Below are 14396 nucleotides of genomic sequence, written 5' to 3'. Positions count from 1 at the left end.
TGTTAATTTTCCACCTACAAGGCCGAAATCTCATTCATGTATTATTATTATTATTATTATTATTATTATTATTTTCTCATCCCATGCATAATATTAATGTACTTTTTAAAAAAAAAAAATGCTGTAGCCAAGCTTGGGCTTAGGCTTAAAAAATTAACCCAGGCCCAACCATAGAAGGATCAGGCCGGGCTTAGATCCGTGTCCGACTTGACTTTGATCCAAATATTTTGGGCGGGTTCGGACTGAGCTATGGGCAAGTTTGTTTAGATGCAGGCCTGACCAGGCCTTGGCCCGAAATTTGTACGGTCTGGGCTTTGGACCAACAGGCCAAATTTACATTCTTACAAGATAAGCCTTAACCACTCTACAATTCTCACACCAAGAGGCTTAGCTTGGTAGCCTGCTCATACCATGCCAAAAATAGACTTCATCAAGTACATCCATACTTTAAGCCCATGTTTGATTGGATAAGAGAATGGATAATAGATCATATCCCTTTGGTTGATAATCAAATATGATAAATTACCTAAATTAAAATATGAGATACATATATCTATGTCTCATAAATTTATTTATTTTCATCGTTTTTATATTACTTATTTTGTAAAATAAAAAATTGATTAAAAAATAAATTTGTGGTTAAAAAATTAGTTAAATTTTATTTATAAAATAATATTATAATTAATATATATATGTCCATTTTATTTTTTATTCATTTTGCAAACCAAATATATCTATAACATAACATAATATATTTTATTATATATACTACCTTAAAATATCATATATATTAAATATAATATCAAAAAATATTATATTTTATTGAAAATGATATTCTAAGATATGTATTTCTTATCAGGATACGATACCTTAAATATAAATATATTATTTTATCCCGCAAACTAAGCATAACTTAAAGAAGATATTTATTATTCATTTGATGCATTTCCTTTTCCCATTTTTAAAAACAAAAAAAAAAAATAGTTATTACTTCTATATAGAATATAATTACTCTTGAAAACTTATATTAGAAATACAATGATTTTTAAAATTTGATTTAAAGTATTTTAAATTTTAACTTTTAATTTTTTTTTTTTATGTAGAAAAGTTTATACCAGAGTTCCTAATTTTTTTTTATAGAGAAGTTTCTATTTTTATAGTGTATCTAAATAAAGTCTTAATACTTGTTTTCTAACTCGATCAATTAAGCCTTTTGTCCTATGATTTGTAGACAAACATGAATCTCTTTATGTGTTGGTGGAATTCATGCATTTTATCAGTTTTTCCATTGCCTACTTAGGACCTTGGGTTTTGAGATTTTTTGCTCCCTCTTCTCTGAGGAGTTTTTACACCAAAAAAAAAAAAGAAGGAAAAAAGAAGAGTAGAAAATGGGTTTTATAGATCTATGGTACAAACCAATTGGGTTTTCTAAAATAGGGATTTCTCATTTGTGTAACAATTGTTTATGTGATTATTTCATATCATGTAGAAATTCGATTAACAAATACGAGATCCATTATTGTTATGCTACCAACTTTACTAAAAGCTTACATGTAAAAAGAAAAAAATTATAGCAATTATAAATAAATAAATGAGGAAATGGTAGTAGAAGAGACCCCTATTTGGGATCTCTAGTTAATTGTAACTTTTTAACATACTAAACTACTTATTTACTAAAAAATGAAGTTGTTACAAATCAAAAACTTCTATATAAAATAAAACATCTTATAAAAAAAAAAAACTTTATCTTATATCTTTAAAAACTTTGAAATTTGAGATAGTAAAATTCTTTTGATAATCGAAAATTTTAAAAATAGTTTTTAAAACCATTACCTTTTCAATATGAACATCTAACAGTTCTTATATCTTATATAAAAGTTATTATTATTATTATTATTATTATTATTAGTATTTTATTTTAAAAACAAAAAGTAATAATTATATCCGATTAAAACCTTAACAACTTGGAAAAACGGTCCTTGAATTGACATAGCTATAACACTATTTTCATTGTGAGTTGAAAAATAAGCACATATAAGATCAAGCTCAAATTGGAAAGGTGAGCTAACAAGATCTAAAAAGCTCTCAAAGAGTCAAGCTCAAGCAGTTTTAGCTTGAATTACAACACTAGTTTGGGATAACCTCCAATTACTTGTTATGCTTGCAAGTGTATATCGATATGAAGGAAGGTTGCCACGGTTGGCAACACTTGTAAGGAGTTTGGGTGTTTGCTTTTATTGTATACCATATGAAAACCATCAAGACATTTATCCTCCTCAGATGAATAGAAGGATTACATGTCATTACATAATGACACTAACAATAACATGTGTCTTTTAGCAATACATAACTATTGGGTTTTAAGCCTAATATAATGAAATATGTTGCAACATTGATAATATAATGTGTGATTCGCTTTAATAATTGATATCATGTGCATTGATAGGTTTTTCTCTTTATTTGATGGATATTTAGCCTAATCAGTTCACATTGTACACAATTTGAATGTAAGCATACAATTTTCATACAAATATAAATTTATTTATTTTTATATGTTTTTCTTTATTTCAACCAATATATTATTAACAATTTTGTTAACAACATAACTTTTATATAAATTTCACTTTCTTTTATTCGATTTTATATTTCTTAGTTAAAGAATATGTAAGAAAATTTTGATAATGTATCATTTCTATATGACTTTAAATATTTTATTTTTATTTAAATTAGCTAAATAAAAGAGGTAATGGATAATATTGTTGTGGATATTTTATAAGCTAAAATATTGTACAGATTTTAGTAATATGTGCAGAGCATGTGACTTTCGACTAGTAGAATCAAAGACTCCACTATTTGTTAAAACTAATAAAGTAAATAAATAATGTGACTTTCATAGGGTGCGACATATGATTTTTTACATTAAAATCTAACCCAATCAATCTGAATAGTTTGTATGCACTAAGAATCTAACCATTTTGAATTGTCATGGTCTTATAACCAAGTTACAATTTAACTTGAGTTTTGAATTGATAAAAGTTTGCAATGCATGTGATTTGTTTTTAACATGTAGATCTAAGTGAAACTAGAAAATGTATGAATGAAGTAAACACAATATTTATGAATTAAAAAGTAAATTTATGAATTTTCCCAAAACAAATTGAATAGAAAGAAGCATCACTTTTATGTATAAGGCAAAGTTTGCATTTAGACAAAAATAGATTATCACTTGTTTTAAAGATTGATTTGTATATGATAAAAAACATATAGGGCATCTATAAATCTCCTTTTCAGTAGAATAGATTTAGTATCCTAATGCTTCGCAAAGTATAAATGATGATGACATTAAAATAAAACATGATTATCAAGAGCAAATTTTGAAACACTAAATTAGTTCTTTGTAATTGCAGGAACATGTAAATGATGCTTTAGAGATAATAGTGGAATTATAAGGAGAAGAAAAATGGATTAATCAACATATTTAATTACTAAATTCTTGCCATCACCCATGTGAACCTTTTTAGTATGAAGAAAGTCAACTTTTGTCAAGTTCCCTATAGTGCAATAGCATGATTAGTAGCTCCAAAATCTGCCTACTAATTGGTATATATCATAAATTATTTCATGTATGGTAGCAAGCATGGCTATCATGCGTGAGTGTGAACTTGACATGCATTGAAACTAAGATTGATCAAAGTTATAAAAGCATTATTGCACTATATGACAAAACCTTTTAAACTATTGACACTAAGGTTTTTTGTTATTCCAAATGCCATGACCACCATATTGACCATCTTATCTTCCTCAACCACTAAATTGACCAGTGGCTCTTTCTCCACTAAAGTTATGGCTAAAAGTGGAATAGAGACTGTCATAAAAATTGCCTAAACTAAAAGAGAAACCTTGGCCTAGGTCATATTGAGAACCAAAATGCCAAATTTTGATTATTTCTGAAATTACCAAAATTCTTTTTTCCTTCATTTCAAGCCTGAGCACCAAAATTAGAGTGTACATTTGCAACATTAACCATAGCCGAATCCAACCTCTTTTAATTCTTTTCAATCCAAGTTTCTTGTGCAAGAAGTAAGATCAGATTCAATCCCAACAAGAGTATATGAATCAATGCATAAATTAATTGTTGTGATAAATGTGTCATATTATGAGGTAATGCTTTAAATATAGCATCAATGTAATCTTCTATGAAAGTTCATGACCAATAAGAGCTAGATGATTTACTCAACTATGAAGCTTTAACAAAAATCATTCATTACTAAAGAATCTTTCTTAGTGATCGATATGAAATTGAGTGTTGCACTAGTTTACCTTAATTCAATTTTATCTTGCAAAGTGTTGTTTTAGAGTCTTCTAAATTTGAGTTATTGTATCACAATCGACCATTTATCTAAAATGAATTTCTTCGGTCAATAACAACAACAACTAACATATAAGAAGTTGATCTTATTGTTCTTAGTCCAAAAAATTTAGATTTATCCAATATATTGTGAGTTCGATCTTCTTGAGTAAGATAGTTCATTGGTAGCTATTTAATTCAAGTCTTAAACAATACCTTGTAATTTGTAGCCCTTGATGGACCATAACTTATTTTCTCCAAAGAATGAGGTTGTTATTATCAAGTCTAATAGAGATTGAGTGATTGAATGTTACAGGAGCGAATTTTCAAGGAGATGATGAAGCATCCATGATGGAGATTGATGAAGAATCCATTGTTGGAGAAAATTGCTCCAATACCATATTAGAGAAATCCCTAAACAAGAGAGAGTAGTTTATAGAAAATCATTTGTTATTGAAACTATGTTTGAATGATTTAGGCCTCATGTTTCCATCAACTCTTCCATCATGTAACATCCCGTTTCAAACTACAACTAATATGTCCCTAGTTTTTTACCTTTCCTTCTAACATCCCTTTTCAAACTACAATTGACATGTCCCTAATTTTTTACCTTTCCTTCTCATTTCCCTTTAGTTTTGTTGTCCGTGGCATGTTGCCTAACTTAACCTTTTCCTTATTTTTTATCCATATGTTTTGCACCATGTGGATTGTCAACATAGTGTCCAAATTAATAACTTAAGAAGAAAATTTTAACATGTTTCTATTAATGATGAGATGTAATTGGCATGGCATTTTGTGAGTATGCAATTTAAATGCCCTTGACATGGGTTGAGTATGCACTTTAATACTAAGGAGTTATCAATATTATTTGAAAATCAATTGGTTATTTATAAGGTCAAGTTAATTTTGTTTGTGTTCAAAATCACATTCATTCACACTCATCTTGGGCTTAACCATCCAAAGGTACATAATGAGGCTTAACTCATCCTACACAAAACACCCATCTAGGGGCATTGATTCATCCTTGGGCTTCTACGAGTGCTCTTTGAGTCACACCCATCTTGGGTTTAACAATTCAAAGGTTTATAATTGAGTCTAACCCATCCACGCAACACAATTATCTCGAGATCTTGACTCATCTCAAGACTTGTATCATTGTGTAACCATCTCCGACCTTACACACTCATCCCACAATCAGTTTTTGTTATAGTCACTTTTTTCCCATAGGATATCATTGGCACATACCTAACTATTTGAATCACTATTATTAATGCTCCAAGTAGCTTACCGACTATGAGCTCACGCCTCAAGATATGCTGCATTTTATCAGTTTCCTTATGATCTAAAGTGCTAGACAAAAAATTAAAAGCCAGATCCATCCCAATACATTTAATGGCTTGTCTGAAACGGGAAGTCAACAAAAGAATACTACTGATTTGTAAATTTAGATAGATGAAGATGCCCTAAACAAACCGAGATGACGAAAACCCACGAATTCACTAACTGAATCACGCATTGGTTCTGAAAAACAAGGCTATGAGGGGGAAGTCCAATGAGTTGATTATTGGAAGCAGCCTCCAGAGAGCATTTAAATTTTGGCAATTAAATTCAAGATCTTGGTGGCTTACCGGGCCTCATCTTTACTATTACAAAGGATATGATTCAGATACTGTCTTGAAGTTTATTATCAAGGATTGAAGAGATTCAACTGTAGGAAAGACATGAAAAGACAAGTCATTCCTTACTTTTTCAAAATGGCATGCATAGAGCCACCAATGAATAATAAAAGGAAATGTTTCTGCTTCAAAGCTTCAAAATTTTACTTGCTATGACCATTGACTACTCTCCATTATGAATCAAATATCTGCTTGTTTGTTTTGTCTCTTTGCTTCCCTTATCTCTGCTAGGGCATCTGATCCTTTGCCTAGGTGATGGGTGATTGCTTCTGAATAATGGATTCAATCTTATTTTTCTCAAGGTTGAATAGGTGTTCATGTGGGGTCCAAAATCTTACTAGAATCTGGATATATCTTTAATGTGATTTTATATCTGCTTGAACTTTGGCCCATTACTTTCCATAACGAGGGAATCTTATTTCCATTGGTTGAATTTTTTTCCTTTTATTGTGATTCTGGTGAATAATGATCATCCCTTTGACTCCTTGTCAAGGTGGAACCATTGTTCAAATTGGGTCCACTGGTGCACAATCTTGCAGGAACATGGTAGGAATTCAACAATGTTCTAGATTTCAATCTTTTGGAATAGTCTTAGCTCATTGCAGTAGCAATAATTCCTTATGAATGCTCATCTTTTGAACTTTGATGGTATCTTAAAAGATGTGGATTAATTTGATAGCTATGTGGAAGTTCAATCCTAAGTATCATAGGACATGTTTTTCCTTGTTTCCTCATTTATTCAATCATAATTTGATGGTGTTGGTGGCAGAAAACATGCTGAGAAAAGATAGTCAGTCTCTATTTCAGACTCTGTATTTTAGCTTTTCCAATAGCTGAGCACACCAAGGGGTCCAGAAGCACAGATTTAAGAGAGGGGGGGGGGCCTTAAATGGATGTCCAGTTCGGGGTAGAAGATGCTGGCAGCTAATAATTACACTAGTTTATTGGTTTGCCTGCATGGTTTAGGTGATTGCTTTGGATTCAGTTAGATGTACCAATGAGATGGACCATATATAGTTCCCATACCTTATAGATCATATAATAAGTGGGAATGTAAGTTATCATAGATTGATCCTAGCTGCATTTTATGCTGTAGAAACTCTAGAAATGGTTCCAGAAAAGTATTGCCACTGTTTTGTCTCCAGCACAAGTTAGGCTTTATATCCTCTACAATCATGAAAGTTGGAGAGGATTTGAATTTCCAAAAGTTGTAATATCACACATCATAGAGAAGATTTTGACATTGTATATTAAGTAAATTCCTCTTAACTGTGTATTTGTTTTAAAGTTGTGAGGGTATGTAACTCAGATAAAACAATTTCAATACGAGAGAGATCGTTATAAATAGTATCAAAGCGAATAGACTCTTATCAATATACTCATTTTAAAGTTATGAGGTTAACACGGAGGAGAGAATATCTACATGGGAGAGAGAAGTCATTACAAATTATATAAGACAATCCCCAATCTTGATGTAGGACCCTATTTGATCTCCCAATCGTATAGGACATAACGAGTATATCATATCTGCATAAAAGGTGATTAAGATATTCCATGTAGGATAAGGGGAAAAGTTTCTGATCGTGTGCATGTAATGACTTCCTTTTGATTAATTTTAAACCGGTGAGGTTAGTGCAGATCATAATATCCATATAGGAGAGAGCGGCTCCTTTCAAAGATAAAAAGATTGTTCCCATCTTTCATTTAATGGTATATTCCATCCCACATGTGATTGCTCTTCTTCTTTTTTTTAGGTTTTCTATGATCAGGTTATCTTCCAGTTCTTGGAAGCTAAACAATATAGGATACTTTTCATTTGAAACCCGGCTCTAACTGGGAGTTGAAATGGTGGTTTCTGGTGTATCCTCCTCAATCAGGTTTGTACCACAAATCCCCACAGCCTCAGCTCTCAATTCTGACATGTCCGCATTAAAACTTGTGACCAAACACTCCATTTAAGCCCTCTTCATATTTATTTCATCAACTGCCTTTTACCTGTCTATGTTACCCATGTGATATGTGGTCCCTGATGCTACTGTTGTTCACATCACTAAACATTTCTAATAGAAAACCTTCTGCAAATTGCTGATGTTTATGCCTCAATCACCCATAAAATAAAAGCACTATATACACATATATGGTCCTAGAAATATGGTAGAGTCCATGGCTCTATGATTGATTACATGTTTGTTAGCAATAGAGTACACCAGACTCTATCTGACCAACAATTAAAATAATGATGAAACAGCCATATTACAATAAACCCCAGATATTTTTTTTTATCTTGATGTGTGGTCCAAACCTTTAGGTTGCTTCATATGGTTGATTTTTTTTATGCTTTCTTTTTCGAGAGGGAGAGATAGCATGGAATCCTTGTTATGATCTTCATGCCACAGAGGAAAAAGGAAAAAAAAAAGGAAAAAAGGGAAAAAGGAGATGGTGGTTAAATCAAAGTTGAAGACCCAGGAAGGCCATGGAAGAAAAAAGAGAAATGATAAGGGGGGTTTGCCATTTTAGTAGGGGAGATGGTGAACAAGGTGACCCCATGTGTACCGAATCGAGGCGACATAGGGATGTAGGGAGGATGGAGATGGTGGGTGTTGACACTACTCCCAGCACCTCACATGAGGAGGGGGTGTGTGTGGAGATAGGGATTGATGGTTACGTGATATAATGCGTGTGGAACTCTTTGTGATTTGTGAATATGTTTCTTGGAATGGAGGGACATGAGCCACCGCCCACTTCTTTGAAATATCATTTATGCCAAGTTTCATGCACCCAATAGTTGTAGTGGGCATGCTTTAATTTGTATATATATACATATATATTTTCACTTTCCCTCTTCTTATTTACTTTTCAGCCATTATAGTACTGGTCATGACCTTCTTTTATGTCCCTCCATTCTTCATCTCTATTGATTTTCTTTAGTTGCATCACTATCATTCTTCATATTTTATGAACTATGAGAGGATTTCCATCCTTGTTCATAAGATAATCTATCTCAATATGAAGTTAAGACAAACTAAAGCCCCTTTCTTATCAGCTATATATCTTTCATTTCTAAGTAATTTTGAAAAAGTTGGAAGATCTATATTTGGTGAGTGTTTTTTCTTTCTTTCTTTCTTTGTGGTTTTTTTTTTTCAAAAATTAGTGTAACATTTTTTTACAACCATTTTTAAAATTTAACTAATTGAATAAAGTGGTTTTTGGACAATTTTTCACTTGGTAAATGCTTCCTCTAAAATTAATTTTTTATTATAAAATATGAAAAATATTTTTTGATTTATATCCAAATATTAAAAAAAATGTTTTTTTATTTTATTTTATCAAAATCATTCCCAAATTGACATGAAATTAAGTGACTATTATTTTTAAATAAAAAATTTATATTTAATAAAACTTTTATAATAACTATATTATGATTGATAAACTTCTTTCTTTTATTTGGTAAAATAAAATAAAATAGAAATATTTATTAGACTGAAAGTTGTGAAGCCTAAAACAGTGCAAAATGTTGGGCTAGAGAAAAATGGAATTGAGTAAAAAATTTGTAGAAGCTCTAGGAAATTTTACGGAAAATATTTTTGAAATAAAAAAATAAAAATGAAAACATAAGTTTGAGAAAAAAAATCTTTCTAAAGCGAAAAGGTTTACAAAGTTAAAAAATAAAATAAAAAAAATGTGACATTCTTTTATAATATGTATTTTATATTCTTTTTCCCCAAAAATTCTTTGAGATAGTCCATGTATGATAATTGTTTAAAAAGACGGTTCTAAAAAAATGTTTTTGAAAACAATTTTAAACATTTCAGATTTTGTAAAATAAAATTGCTCTTAAAAACCTAAAATATTTTTAAATATACTTTAAAAATTATTTTTATATTTAATATTTTATTTTTAATCATTTTACATTTTATATAATTATTTTTTAAAACACTCATTAAAAAACAAATAAAAGTATTTAGAAATAATTAAAAGATGTCCTTTGAAAACACGTCACTTTTTATTTTTAAAAACAAAAACTGATTATTTATTTAGAAATAAAAAAAATGTGCTTAAAATTAATTGTCAATCATAAATATTTTATCTTTCAATCATTTTCAAAAGCTTTGTTTTGGAAAACTAATTTTTCTTAAAAAAAAAAGAAATAGGACCATGACATCTAAGTCAAAAGAAAGTAAAAAGTAAAATTAAAATAGAAAATAGAACCGTGACCTTTACTCAAAAGAGAAAAAAAAAAAAAAAAGGAAAATAACAAAAAGCTGTCGGTAACTTTTTTTTTTTAAATAATTTTTTATTCTTTAGAATAAAAAATTATTTTTTAATTTGAAAAAAAAAAACATGTTTGACAAACTATAATAAACAATAATTTTTCAAAATTGGTTTAAAAATAAATTTTCTATAAAATAATTTTAAGGTACTTTAAATTATTTTCTATAATTTTTTAACAATAATTAAAAAATGAAGAATACTTTGAAATTCTTTATATTACATTTTACTTAATTCAAATGCATAAATAAAGAAAAATTTAAAGGCAGAAGAACTTTTAGAAGATCCTATTACATTATAATTTTTTTTATCAGAGTCAAAGAAGCCGCCCATCTTTTTCTTGCTTCTAATAATTTAGAAGAATAAAAGGGAGTACTAAACAGTGAAAATTGCAGTATATTTTGAAACCAAGAAAAAAGGGGCTTGTTCCTGCCTTGCACAAAAACATGAAATGTAGTCAGAGGATTTCTATACATGGGTCGTTTTCAATGATGTAAAAATAGTAAGAAATCTGGGTTTGCGCTGTGGAACTGGGATTTGCCATTCAATTTCCGGGCCAGGGTTTCCATTTGATGTGTGATTGATCAGACCTTCGTCCCAGCCATGTTAATTTGTTCCTAATAAATAAATAAATAAAAATAAAAATAAGAGTATATTTGATAATGTTTTTGGAAATAATAATTAAAAATGATTTTAAAAAATGATATATAATTATTTTTAGAAATAAAATTATATTATGGAAGCCAAATGTCAAAAAAAATAATAATTATCATTGTTCTTTGTAAAGGTATTATGCCCTCCATGTAACATTTCTCCAAATATTTTTCATTTTTTTAATTATCATGTATAACACCTAGAAAAATAATACAAAATACTTAAAATTATTTTAAAAAACAAATTACGGGTTTTTGAAAAATTTATCAAATATTTTCTAAGTTAGAACATTTCTAAACAGACTCTAAAATTCTATTTTCTTTTGTTTTAAATTTTTAGAATTATGCCGAAATATTCATAAAATTAAAAGAATCAAACATTATTAATATTTTCTTAGTTTTGGTTATCTTCTTGATTATTTTCACTTTATATATATATATATATATATATATATATATATATATATATATATTTCATATGTCCTCCCTAATTGGGTTGGAAATGAATATGAACACTCCACTTATCCCAAAATATGGTGATATTCTTTAAGAATGTTTAGGAAGATATCAAGTGATAATATCTTCAACCGTCTCCTTGAATTGAAATTTCCTTCACCCATTTAACCCTTTCAACCAAGAACATGTTGTCTAGAGAGATTGCTTATGCATATTTTATTGACATTTTTTATTTGTTTTTTTGGGTAAAGAAACGTGTAAATTGAAAAACTTTGTATTGATTTGAAATTGATTTTTTTTTATTAGTATGAAATTATCATATAAGAAAAGAGACCACGACTCCTTGTTTGTTTCTTTTCCAAATATAAGGGTGAATAATTGCTTTTTCAAAAAAGTCCAATCTCTCATGCCCCATTAGTGAGAAGTTCATCATTATTGATCAATTGCAAGTATTGTGAATAAGACTTTTGTGCCACCATGAGAAAATTGTGATGTTTAACTTAATTAAAATTAAACTAAGAAAAATTTAGATTTTAAGATCAGGTTCTTTAGGGTTTAAAGAAAAAATCATAGTTTGTAAAAATAAATCAAATCTTTTACGACATACAACCATCATCGTGACTTGGCTTAGAGTCTTTTAAAAAAGATAAGTTCCAGTCTCCTCCTATGATTATTTTAATAATTTGACAATTGAAACAATACGATAAATAATCTAAAGAAATTTCTAAAATTAAGAGAATAAAATGTTATTAATATTTGATTAATTAATTAATTAATGCGTTATTTTATGTAGATTAAAATGAAAAGATGTTGATTTCATTTTCAACCTTTTGAATGGGAGATTTTTTCCTCCTTTTCCCATTTGTGGGGTGGAAAACAAGATTTTTATAGGGGGAAATGAAAAGTGTCATTTTCTAATGGACTAAGTGCTGTTTGTCTTGCTATCAATATTAGCTGTTTGATTGCAACCCATACCTGCCTTAAAACCACATAAGACACCCATTATTATTTATGTCCCCATTATTACCAGCACTACCCCTCCATTCGTATACTACCCTTATTCAATGCCCCCTTTCCACGCTGACACGTGTCCCTCTTTCATTGCCCAAATAATCCCACTCAAATTTTGAATTAATTATTTTTTTTCAACATGTCCTTGTACTTGCTTAATAAATGCTCTCAGATATGTAAATTACCTTTTTGAGATGTCTTTTGATTTTCAATTTTTAAATTTTGCATTTTGGAGGGATCAATCAAACTAAGATTTTACATTTAAAATTTACTTTCATTCAAAATAAAGGTACTTATATCATTTTAAATTTTTTTATTAAATTATTTTTATTATATTTAATAAAAATCTTATTCTATCATTTTTAAGATATGACAACCAAGGAAAGGAAAACAGATCCTTACAAAATAATGTGGGTGAGAAATGACTCGAGAAGAATATAAGATTAGAGAGATATTTTTTTAACGAAAAATCAATTTTTTATAGACTGTAATGGTAGTGTTAAGCCACCAAAGTCATTATTAATGATTTGAGGAAACGCTTTAAAATTTTATAATGCTTAAATTTTTTATCATTTAAATATTAAAAAATAATTATCCAAAACCCGATTTTTAAATTTTATTCAAATCGTCTTAAAAATTACATTCAACCTTTAATATTATTTTCCCATCAAAAAATTTATTTGAATTCAAATTTTATCCTTAAACTTCGTATTTGTATGAACACTTAAATGTACTTTATTTAATAATTCACAAATTAAAAACCTCAATTATAAAATAAAATAAAAATCAAGTTAAAGAGAATATAAATTATTTGTACATGGATGTGCACGTGAATGCAATAAATATATTGGAAACAACCCTAAATTATTAACATATATGATTAAACGCATTGTGTTCTCGTACCTACTCTAAATTGATAGTACTAACATTTAATAAATTTATGGGACTTATAATGAATGTGCCCAGTTTAAAATAATCTCATATTATTTTTGTGTCACGGCTAAATTTGAAATTTAATGATAAAGATGTTGAAATAATTTAATAATTTCGTAATATTTTAGCCCATGAAATGATTTTGGTTGGTGTCAAAAGGTCATGATTTATGATTATTTTTTGTTTTTTTATTTTTAAATATTCCCACCATTATTATTAGTATACATAGTACTTGGTATAGGGCACACGAGAATACCCCACCTCTACACTGATGCCCTTGTATGTCGCTTGATTTACAGAAAAGCCATTGCTTTAATTTGACCAAATTACCCCCAACCTCGTCCCTCTCATCATGTGCACCATATAGCCTGACCACACCAAACATTTTAATTTAATGGGTTAATTTCAATTAAAAATAAGGTTTAGCGTAAATATATTTAATTATTATTAATTATATTTTTTTAATTAACATTCCTATAAATTTATTTTTTAAAAATATTTTAAATAAATATATTTATATGCAAGTGTTAAACAAAAAAATATGAAATCGGTAGTATCTTAACATATTTATACTAAACATAATAAAATTAATCATTAATTTAAATAATATAAGATTCTTCATTTTTTAAATAAGTTCATGAAATTATTTTTTTGATATTATAAGAATTACATAATATGAAAAAGAAAAAAAGAAAAAAAAAAGCACCCCATTGTCATGCTGCACTATATCTTGGTGTTAGGCTGTTAGTACAAGAAAATCAAATTAATGGGGAGGAAGATGAATAATTTGGAAAGGTTATTTGAGTAATTTTGAGAAAGCATGAAGCTTAAGATTGATGGTGGCATGAAACTTGGTCGATGACACCAATTGCGTGAAGATTAAAGAAAAGGCGGTACAGTAACCGAAACCAACCAACCTTTCTTTCTTCTCCTCTCCTGTTTCTTCTCTTTTCTATTTCTCTCTCTCCTTTTTCTCTTTCTCTTTCTCTCTCTCTTTGTCTTCTCCCTTTCTATAAATCAAAACCCAAACCCCATCACCACCTTTTGATC

Source organism: Vitis riparia, chromosome 16 (genome assembly GCF_004353265.1).
Source record: "Vitis riparia cultivar Riparia Gloire de Montpellier isolate 1030 chromosome 16, EGFV_Vit.rip_1.0, whole genome shotgun sequence".
Lineage (NCBI taxonomy): Eukaryota > Viridiplantae > Streptophyta > Magnoliopsida > Vitales > Vitaceae > Vitis > Vitis riparia.
This window is presented reverse-complemented; position numbering follows the sequence as displayed.